The sequence below is a fragment of the Cibotium barometz genome, chromosome 12 (genome assembly GCF_041138505.1).
Source record: "Cibotium barometz isolate CiBa-2024 chromosome 12, ASM4113850v1, whole genome shotgun sequence".
In the NCBI taxonomy this organism is placed as follows: Eukaryota; Viridiplantae; Streptophyta; class Polypodiopsida; order Cyatheales; family Cibotiaceae; genus Cibotium; species Cibotium barometz.
This window is the reverse complement of record NC_141057.1, coordinates 41,191,298-41,202,709: the sequence shown is the minus strand read 5'-3', so window position 1 is coordinate 41,202,709 and position 11,412 is coordinate 41,191,298.

Below are 11,412 nucleotides of genomic sequence, written 5' to 3'. Positions count from 1 at the left end.
CAAGGTTTTGGTTTTCATTTGAGTAAGGCCCAAAAGAAGTTCTTTATCTCTTGGGGAGTATAAGAAGTTATCCCCCAGATATTGTGAACCTTATATCTGAATTCAATGAAAGTAGGTGACTTAGCCTACAAGCTTCTTTTACCTCCTCATCTCAAAGTTCTTAATATATTTCATAGAAATATGTACCAAACCCAAATCATGGAAAGACGGTAAAACTTCAGTGGCAAGATACCGTTGGCTTCTAAGTTACGCTAGTTCCTTCCTTTATATAAGTCGTAACTTTTACCTGTCGCTCACAGTAATCTTACTTCCATCGATCTCCCTTCTTCTTAATCTCCTTCATGGCTTGGCAACAGGAATTAGTTTTATCCATGATGATTTCTCACCTTCAAGACGCAAGCGAGTCTGTGAAGAAGGATTTTATAAAAGAGTAGGAGCGCTCACTTTTTCCTCACTTGGGAACTTTTGTAGCTCAGACCAAATGGCGGACCTATCAAGACATAACTAGGGTAACACCCTGGGGTCAGCAGCACTTTCGTAACAATGTCCGCTTGGCCATGGTTATTGAAGCCTTGGGTTTGGGTCCCCGATACTACTGCGTCATGAGATCAAGGCATCTTGGGTTTTCTGAGCGGGTCTTCTTACTGGCGTGTTTTCTTCCTCATCAGAAGATATGCCTTTACCCCGTTTTTGGCTTGCCTCTCAGAGGTCCTTTTGTTAGATCACCTCATACCACTGAGAGGTGCGGCAATAACCAACAGAATTATTCCCATAGATGAGTTACCTTATACGTGCGCAGCTTGTGAGTGCTGATTTTGTGACCATATGATGGACGGGCTTATGGAAGTGTAAAGAGTTCTTCTATCTTTACTGTATATGTTCCGAGAATGAATAAAGTTTAAATCTTGTTCTTATCTTGAATCTTGCTCTCTTTGAGAGTTTTTTATTTGGTGGTTAATCTTAATTAAATTTTTCTCTAAGTCTCATGTTCGTGCATCTTGCGAAATTATCCCAAGTTTGCGAGATGAGGACATCTCGCGTTTTTCAAGTGGGAGAGAATGTAAGATTCCTCCCCAGCCTCTCAAAATGTCCAGCATCTTCCCCTGTAATCAATCCCCTCTTTAGAAATATAAAAGATCTTGTCTTTGCCTATTTTGACATAGAGAGAGAAAATATTCTAGAGAGAGAATATTCAGATTTTGAATATTTTTAGATAGAAAAATTTCTCATATTATTAAAATGAATTCCCTTGAAACAGAAATTCAAAAAGAACAATTGGAATTTATTAGAAATGGGTATAAAGGACCTTAGCCTAAGGGTCTAGATTTTCAGAAATTTTTGGATTATGGTCCAATTAAGGTTCCTATGGGCCAATAGCATCAATCCATGTGTAGGGAGGAGATAAATCTAATTTGTAAAAGAAGATACCCAAAAATGAGTAAACGCTCACATAAGATGAAGAGTTGAAAATGTACAAGGTTTATTAGTAAAAAACTATGAGCAATATTAAAAATATGAGATATTTTGGGTATCCAAAAAGGAGTAAATGCTCACATAAGATGAAGAGTTGAAAATGTACAAGGTTTATTAGTAAAAAACTATGAGCAATATTAAAAATATGAGATATTTTGGGTATCCAAAAATGAGTAAATGCTCACACAAGATGAAGAGTTGAAAATGTACAAGGTTTATTAGTAAAAAACTATGAGCAATATTAAAAATATGAGATATTTTGGATATAATGATTCCATTTTGACACATATGTAAGGAAGGGGAATTCTTTAAAGGAGGTGCATATTTCACATGCTTGAATGAGTTTTAAACTCTAAAATAATGTGATATTTTTATCTCTCCTCTCTCTTGAACCAAACCAAATCAAAATGGAGCCAAATCGAATCAAAAAGTAACCAAACTAGGTCCAAATCTAGTCTAAATTCAACCAAACTGAATTTGGAAAATTCTAGAATTCAGTTAGCTTTGGTTAGAGCTTCCCTCTCCTATAAATAGAACATGAGTCCTTTGAAAAAAAGAGAAGAATTTTACTATACTAGAGTTATGCTGAAATAATGCTAGTTTCTACTATTCTCTAAAATTCTCTCCAAATTGAAGAAATTGGAACTTCCCTCTTTCTTCAATCCCCATTGGTGGCTCCATCAACATACTTAACCAATTGATTGGTTGGGGGCCTCTACCGTGAACAAAGAATCAAGTAAATTGTAAGGTAAATGGTAAATTTTGATCTTTTCTATAATTCCTCAATGTTTCTCTCTTCTCAATCCCTCTCAAGCTTGAGAAGCTTAATTGGAATGGTTTTTGAATGCTATTGAATGGTAGTGAAGAGTTACATAATTTGATGAATGCTATTGAAGTTAATTGATTAATGATAGTTAAGAGTTACATAAATTTCCATTTATGCTTAATTCTAATGGTTTTTATGTAATTTCTCTCTCTCACTCAAGAAATGGTCATACTCATGACCCATTCTCAATCCAAATGAAGCTTTTCATAAAGTTTTTCCTTAATCCAAGATTAATCTATACTTGAGGTCAAATTAATGGCTTTTTTCTATGCTTTTAGTTTATGTATTTCATGAATATTGATGATTCAATCCATTATGGATTAATGATCCAATTAGGGATCATTCTAATTATTTTCTTAATGATAAGCTTTATCCCTTAGAAAAATTGAGATTTATCAGTCATAGCAGCGGAGTTATGGCAAAATTTTTATAAAAATTACGCATAAAATAATTTCATTCAAAGCATGAAAAGAGGACTTCCTACCATATTCTAGGAATTATCATCCTAGATTAATTGAAAGATATTCATTGTAAGCCTAGAGAAATTGATTTTTATATTATGCATAATTGAATTTCATGCATAGAGGTATGCATAAGAGATGAATATTTTATTATAAAAGAGTTACTTTTAGCATAATTGAATTTCATGCATAGAGGTATGCATAGAAGATGATTATTTTATTATAAAAGAGTTACTTTTAGCATAATTGAAATTCATGCATAGAGGTATACATAAGAGATGAATATTTTATTATAAAAGAGTTACTTTTAGCATAATTGAATTTCATGCATAGAGGTATGCATAGAAGATGATTATTTTATTATAAAAGAGTTACTTTTAGCTTAATTAAAATTCATGCATAGAGGTATGCATAAGAGATGAATATTTATTTATAAAAGTGTTACTTTTAGCATAATTGAAATTCATGCATAGAGGTATGCATAAGAGATGAATATTTATTTATAAAAGTGTTACTTTTAGCATAATTGAAATTCATGCATAGAGGTATGCATGAATTTCAATTATAAGAAGATGAATATTTTATTATAAAAGTGTTACTTTTGGCATAATTGAAATTCATGCATAGAGGTATGCATAGAAGATGATTATTTTATTATAAAAGAGTTACTTTTAGCTTAATTAAAATTCATGCATAGAGGTATGCATAAGAGATGAATATTTATTTATAAAAGTGTTACTTTTAGCATAATTGAAATTCATGCATAGAGGTATGCATAAGAGATGAATATTTTATTATAAAAGTGTTACTTTTGGCATAATTGAAATTCATGCATAGAGGTATGCATAAGAGATGAATATTTATTTATAAAAGTGTTACTTTTAGCACAATTAAAATTCATGCATAGAGGTATGCATAAGAGATGAATATTTTATTATAAAAGTATTACTTTTAGCATAATTGAAATTCATGCATAGAGGTATGCATAAGAGATGAATATTTTATTATAAAAGTGTTACTTTTAGCATAATTGAAATTCATGCATAGAGGTATGCATAAGAGATGATTATTTTATTATAAAAGTGTTACTTTTAGCATAATTGAATTTCATGCATAGAGGTATGCATAAGAGATGATTATTTTATTATAAAAGTGTTACTTTTAGCATAATTGAATTTCATGCATAGAGGTATGCATAAAAGATATGGGAAGTGATAAGATATGATAAGATGCATATGAGATGAGTTAGGATGTGATAAGATGAGTTAAGAAGTGATAGGATGTGTATGGGATGAGGTAAGAAGTGTATGTGATGGGATAAGATGTATATGGATTGTGATATGGTGAGAATATGGATGTGAATGTGGATGGGTATGTATGGATGTATGCGTGTAGATGTGAATGTGAATGTGGATGTATGGATGTAAATGAGGATGTGGATGGAGATGTGGATGTGGATGTATGGATGTAAATGTGGATGTGTATGTATGGATGTATGCATGTAGATGTGAATGTGAATGTAGATGCATGGATGTAAATGTGGATGTGTATGTATGGATGTATGCATGTAGATGTGAATGTGAATGTGGATGTATGGATGTAAATGAGGATGTGGATATAGATGCATGGATGGAGATGTGGATGTGGATGCATGGATGTAAATGTGGATGTGTATGTATGGATGTATGCATGTAGATGTGAATGTGAATGTGGATGTATGGATGTAAATGAGGATGTGGATGTAGATGCATGGATGGAGATGTGGATGTATACATGTAGATGTAGATGTATAGATATGGATGTGAATGTGGAGGTGGATGTATGCATGTAGATGTAGATGTATAGATATGGATGTGAATGTGGAGGTGGATGTATGCATGTGGATGTAGATGTATGTATGTGAATGTGAATGTGGATGTGGATGAATGCATGGAGATGTGGATGTATGCATGTAGATGTAGATGTATGAATGTGGATGTGGATGTATGCATGTAGATGTAAATGTACGCATATAGATGTGGATGTATGGATGTGAATGTGCATGTAGATGTGGGTGTATGGATGAGGATGCATGAATATGCATGTAGATGTGGATGTGAAAATAGATGCATGGATGTAGATGTGGATGTATGGATGTGAATGTGGATGTGGATATACGTATGGATGTGGATGTGGATATATGTATGGATGTGAATATATGATACGTGATGTGAAGGAATCTGAAGTGATGAGATGGAAAATGATGTGATGGGATGAGTACACATTTAAATGGAATGTGGAATAGGTAATGTGGATTGATGAGGGATAATGTGAAAAAATGAGAGTTAAATATAGAAACTATATTTGTAAATTGTTTGTAAATGCTGTTTGTAAATGGCTGTTTTATGTCAAGAATGCTGGGGAAGCATTTTGACCGTCTTGTGATTAAAGTCGTGGAGACCTAACTGATAAAGTTGCAACTGCTGACGGAGAGTCAATGGAGGACGTCTCGCGTAGCAAAGTCGGCCGAGGTCTTGACCAGCCTCGGTTCGATTAAAATGGTGAGCTTCCGGTGGTACGGTGGATGAGAGACCAAGGAAGCGGCCTATGAGTGAAGCGCTAGGTCACTTGCGAAGGATCCTAGAGGGTGCTGACCATACGGTGCTCGGGCTCTGGGTCGCCTAGGATACCCACGCGTGCGTCGAGGAAGATATTGGAACAAGGAGTAAGAGTTGTTTTGTGAAACCGGGCATGGATCTGGTTGATTGACCTTGCTGGTCTTCAATGGATGAGTCCATGGCTCTTTATATGGATCTGTTGGTTGATCTTGCTCATCTTCAACGAGAGTCCATCTTGATTTTTATAAGTGATTATATTGCCAAGTATTATGGGCTAGGAACTATTGAAAAGGCCCCTGAGTGGACAGGTGGTGAGCGTTCTAGTTGCCAATGATGCCATAGATACTCTGACTGAAGGAATGATGGGAAAATTGAGAATCAATCGGATAATTTGGAAAACTGTGATCAGTGGTACTATGGTTTCATTAAAGGATTGTTTTAAAGTTAGCTGATGCTAAGAAAAAGGCAATTTCATATTGGGTGTGTAAGTGGTGTGCCTAATTTTATGTTTGCATGAACTTTCGCGGCTAGGGGGCCTTGGAACTCTTTTCCTTGGTACCCATGACAAAACCTAACCAAATTCCAAATTGGATCCCATCACTACAGTGGTTGGGCGGTTGGCTAACCCATGGGATTGGATGGGGTTAGGCTGGACTGATGGATCCGTAAATCGAGACTCAATTTCTATTATTACGATAGATGAAGTAAATCCCGGATAGTAATTGTTCTATGGATAGGAATCAACGGCTGTGCCTCTTGAATGGGGAAAAAAGCGTTGATCCCAATGATCCAAGTGCAAGTTTCTTCCTTCTTGATCTGATCAAGTATCTTGTAGATGCAATTGGATCAGCTTGATCAGTAATGGTCTTGACTAGAGTAAAAAGTTATCATGGTGGAATCGCCCGTGCTTTCCGGGTAAAGGAAGTTTTCCCGGCAAGTGTCGGATTAGTCTCTTGTCCGGATATCCGTGGGTGAGGCCTCGAGTGTGGGACCCCTGTCCCGCACGAGAAGTGCTACTTCCGCTGCTAGTACCCCCCGAATCAGTTGCTCGGTGGGAACAAGGATCTCACATTCCCATAGGTCTCATTGATCATGTTATGCATTGGTTGCATCAAAGGGAAGTGCATATACCCAAGTGTGGATCATTAAAGTCAAATTGTCCTTCTCTTTTGGAGTTTCCTTATGTATCCTGCATTGAATGTGCCCACTTGGAGCAATGGGAATTGATGACATCAAGGAGCACAAGTGTATTCCCAAATAACCTCTTCTGTGACATTAACCTCATACATTAGATAGCTGTGGCATGCAACTATAAGTGCCAGTTGTAATTCAATTCATATACACTGTGAGATCCCTGTTCCCACCGCGCAACGGATTCGGGGTACTAGCAGTGGAAGTAGCACTTCTAGCGTGAGGTAGGGTCCCACACTCGGGGCCTCGTCCACCACCACGGATATCCGGACAAAAGACTAAACTGTCGGTTTTTCCAAAACCGAACCCGGAAAAACTTCTCTTATCCGGAAAGCACGGGCGATTCCTCCAGGATAACTTTTTACTCTAACGTAGTCGAGGCCATTAGTGATCAAACTGATCCAACTGCACCTATAAAGATACTCGGTCAGATCAGGGAAGAAACTTGCACTTGGATCATTGGGATCAACGCTTTTTTCCCCATCAAGAGGCACAGCCGATGATTCCTATCCATAGAACAACTACTATACGGGACTTACTTTATCTATCGTAATAACAGAAATTGAGTCTCGATTTACGGATCCATCAGTCCAGCCTAACCCCATCCAGTCCCACGGGTTAGCCAACCACTGTAGTGATGGGATCCAATTAAGAATTTGGTTAGGTTTTGTCCCGGGTACCAAGGAAAAGAGTTCCAAGGCCCCCTCTAGCCGGAAGTTCATGCAAACATAAAACTAGTCACACCACTTACACACCCAATATGAAATTGCCTTTTTCTTAGCATCAGCTAAGAAAAAGGCACACCACTTACACACCCAATATGAAATTGTCTTTTTCTTAGCATCAGCTAAGAAAAAGGCACACCACTTACACACCCAATATGAAATTGCCTTTTTCTTAGCATCAGCTAACTTTAAAACAATCTTTTAATGAAACCATTATGTCACTGATGACAATCCTCATAGTCTTTGGTTGAATCCTTATTTCCAGTCATTCATTCATCGGTATACTTATGGCATCATTGGCAACCAGAACGCTCACCACCTGTTCACTCAGGGACCTTTTCCATAGTTCCTAGCTCATAGAAACCGGCAATATATTTATATAACAGAATGGAATCTCCATGGAAGATCAGCAAGATCAACCCACAGATCCATATAAAAGAGCCATGGACTCATCCGTTGAGGACCAGCAAGGTCAATCAACCAGATCCATGCCCGATTTCAGAAAGCAACTCTTATTCCTTGTTCCAATATCTTCCACGACGTACGTGTGGGTATCTTCGGCGACCCAGAGCCCGAGCACCGTATGGTCAGCACCCTCTAGGATCCTTCGCAGGTGACCTAGCGCTTCACTCATAGGCCGCTTCCTTGGTCCCTCATCCACCGTACCGGAAGCTCACCATTTAAATCGAACCGAGGCTGGTCAAGACCTCGGTCGACCTTGCTATGCGAGACGTCCTCCATTGACTCTCCGTCAGCAGTTGCAACTTTAACAATTAGGTCTTCATGACGAGCCTGAGCATGGACATCGACACCCTGGATCGATCGACCATTCGAAGGATTAGTGTGCCCAAACAAGAAGATGGTTACAGCTGTGGGTGGAGGGTTGCACTTAATGCATTGTTGCTGCTACTACGGAGCATTTTTTAGCTCCCTTTAGAGGATGTATGCATTTTTCAGCTCCCATACGCATGCGTACTCTTGTTTATCTTCTTGTATATTGTCATGTTGATCTTATTTATGCCTTGATGAATTGTGATGGCAGTTTCCATCCATGTCTCGCTACGTGGACCTAGACGTCTAAACGTTTAGGGAGGAAACGATTGCGAAATTGATCGAGGTCGCAGAAGTTATGCCTCCAGATGGCCCAGTGGACTTCATCCCACCCAATCCATGAGGGAGGATAGGCCCCCCTGAGCCTCTTACATGGGCTCCGTACTTGGGAGAAGAGCCATGAAGCCGAGTCCTATGGGTTCCAGTAATAAATAGTTTTTTCCTTCTTCCAACAAATGTACGTTTGTAAATATGCGCTACACATGTACATTTATATTTTTTTGCACATATTTAGTGTTATTGGAGAGAGAACATCAATTGTAAATGCACTTTTAATTTGAAAATCAGAGAATCAAATTTGCTACTGTGTTCCTTCACTGCTTGTTTTCTTACTTTAAGCCGTTTTTGTGTACATAAAAATTCAATTGGGGAATTTTCACCTTCAATACATTGTTTTAAACAATAAAGCATTACAAAAGCAATGTTCTGAATAGATAAGTTTATTGCATATGGAAAATACATTGTCACCATATACATGGTCACATCATATATCTTCTAGTGCCTCCAATTCATGTGGGGCTGCAACAAATGATCTGATGCTCTCTTCTTTTACTTAGCTTTCGACCATCGAGCTTGAAGCAAAATTGATCTGGAGGATTCTGAATAGCTACTTCTAATTCCTTCCTAACATATTCGAGAGTCCAATTCTCTTCCACTTCTAATGTCAATGATGGGTGACCCTGTCGAATCATAACTATATCTATCAAGCAAGAGTGGCTGCCATCTCTTGTATCTTGGTCCATGCTTTCCCAGTTGTTGTTGATCCATCGCCACCTTCTATAAGTAAATGACATGCACAGATGTTGCCTGGCAATATAATATCTGATTCCAAAATATCATTAGGATAATTTCTCGAGTATAATCAAATAAGCGTTGTAACTGTTTCACAAAAATACATTTGAATGTTATAACACTCACCGAAATGCAATGTCGGAGGTGTTCAATCGACATTCGATCAAATCATCTCCCTTTGATGATTTCACTCTCTAACCTTTGTCAAATGATCAAGCCAGGCTTCATCTATATCTTTGCACACAAAAGTTGTTCTACTTTTTCTCAATTGTTTACAATCAGAAAATAAATCAACAAAGCATGCAATTAGAACAAACAAACTTAAGTGGACATTTCTTGCACCAATGCTAGGCTTCATAGCACATTTAATATCATTAAACATTTTGGTCCTGTATGACTCTATCACTTCTGTATCAAGCAATAGCCACTCACGACTATCAAGTGCAGGCAACGGAATACGTTCCAACTTTCCATGTCGACTCGATTGAGTGGGCAAGGTATAAAATGAGTCATAGAAATATGTTCTACTTCTTGCGAGATCACCGGTAGTGGCCACATTTTCCTGGCTGCATAGTGACCCAAGAGTACTTCTTGTATACTTGGGGAATCCATTCTTCGTTCTCGTCTTTTATGTTATACAACACAACAGATGAGATACTTCTCCTTGCTCGTTTCAGTCCACTTTCGGGTGCCATGAGAGATTAACAGACGTATGAGAAAGAAGAAGTAGCAGAAAGTGGATGACTGAGCTAACCACTTTTGTGGATCAAGGAGGGAAGAAGAAATGAGGGACGGTGTGTTCTTTTGGGCGCCAAAGATGTTTTGAGATTCAAAAGTGGAACCAAGTTGAGGGAATAACCAGGAGAATGTGTATCTTTCTATTCCAAGCATTCAAGCTTCATTAGTTCTAGGGGTGGTGGAAAGAATTTTTTAGTGCTCCACGTCTAACACAGGAATGTGGAAAACATTCTTTTATTGTGTTAGGTGCTGACAAAAAAACGGTTTAAAATATTTTAAGACAAGGTGATGGTTTTTTTTAATATTTCATGAAGATAAGAGTTTCTCCACGTTTTAGGTGGGTTTGTACAGAGGTCCCACCACGGGTGAATATCGTTCGTAGATTTCATGTCACTCAATCTATGTGTTCATGTAGATCACAAAGCACTCTTGTACCTAATAAACAAACCAGACCTTTCAGTGAAATTGGCTAGATGGATGCTTTTGTTATAAGAGTTCAAGTTCAACATAAGGCACACCCTTGGGAATAAGCAGGCAACAGACTTCCTTTCAAGACTGGAGTCAAGAGAAGAACCAAGACTGGAGTCAGAAGGGATGGAAGATGATTTCCCGGATGTGCAACTCTTCCTCACAAACGGAGAAAAACCCAACTGGTACAATGAAATGATACAATTCTCGTCTTTGTCCTTTCTCGAGTAATACGTGCCCAGAGATTAGAGAAAGGAGTTGACTCTCTGAACCAAGTCATTCATGGTGGTAGCTAGACAACTACAAGATGGGCATTGATTAGATATTGAGAAGGTACATCCCCGAACATGAGCAACATGCTATGCTAACAGAAGCGCACCAAGGAATAAGCAGAGGACACTTTTTCGGAGAAGTCAAGGGACGGAAGGTGTTCTAGGCAGGATTGTGGTGGCCAACGGCATTGAAGGATGCACACAAGTTCACAAAGGAGTGTGATATGTGCTAGAGGCTAGGGCGACCGAATGATGTAGACAGAATGCCACACACCCTAGTATTTCCCTTAGAGCCATTCTGGAAGTGGGGTTTGTGTCAGTCCATTCAAGCCAAGAGCTCAGAGAACAAGAAACAAATACATTCTGGTGGCCATAGATTACTGCACCAAATGGGTAGAGGCCAAGGCTCTGAAAGACTATAAGGCATCGTCAATAGCGAGGTTTCTCTATGAAACTATAATGACAAGATTTGGATGCCCAATAGAGATAGTCAGTGACCAAGGGACCCACTTCTTAAATGAAGTGATCAGGAAACTGACAAAGTAGAACATGATAATACATAAGAAGTCAACAGTCTACTACCCACAAAAAAAATCATGAAGGGAATACTGGTCAAGACAGTAAATGAGAATAGGACCGACTGGGACACAAACCTGCACTCAACATTGTGGGCATTTCGACAAGGTATAAGAATGCAACAGGTCAAGATAGTGAATGAGAATAGGACCGACTAGGACACAAACTTGCACTCAACATTGT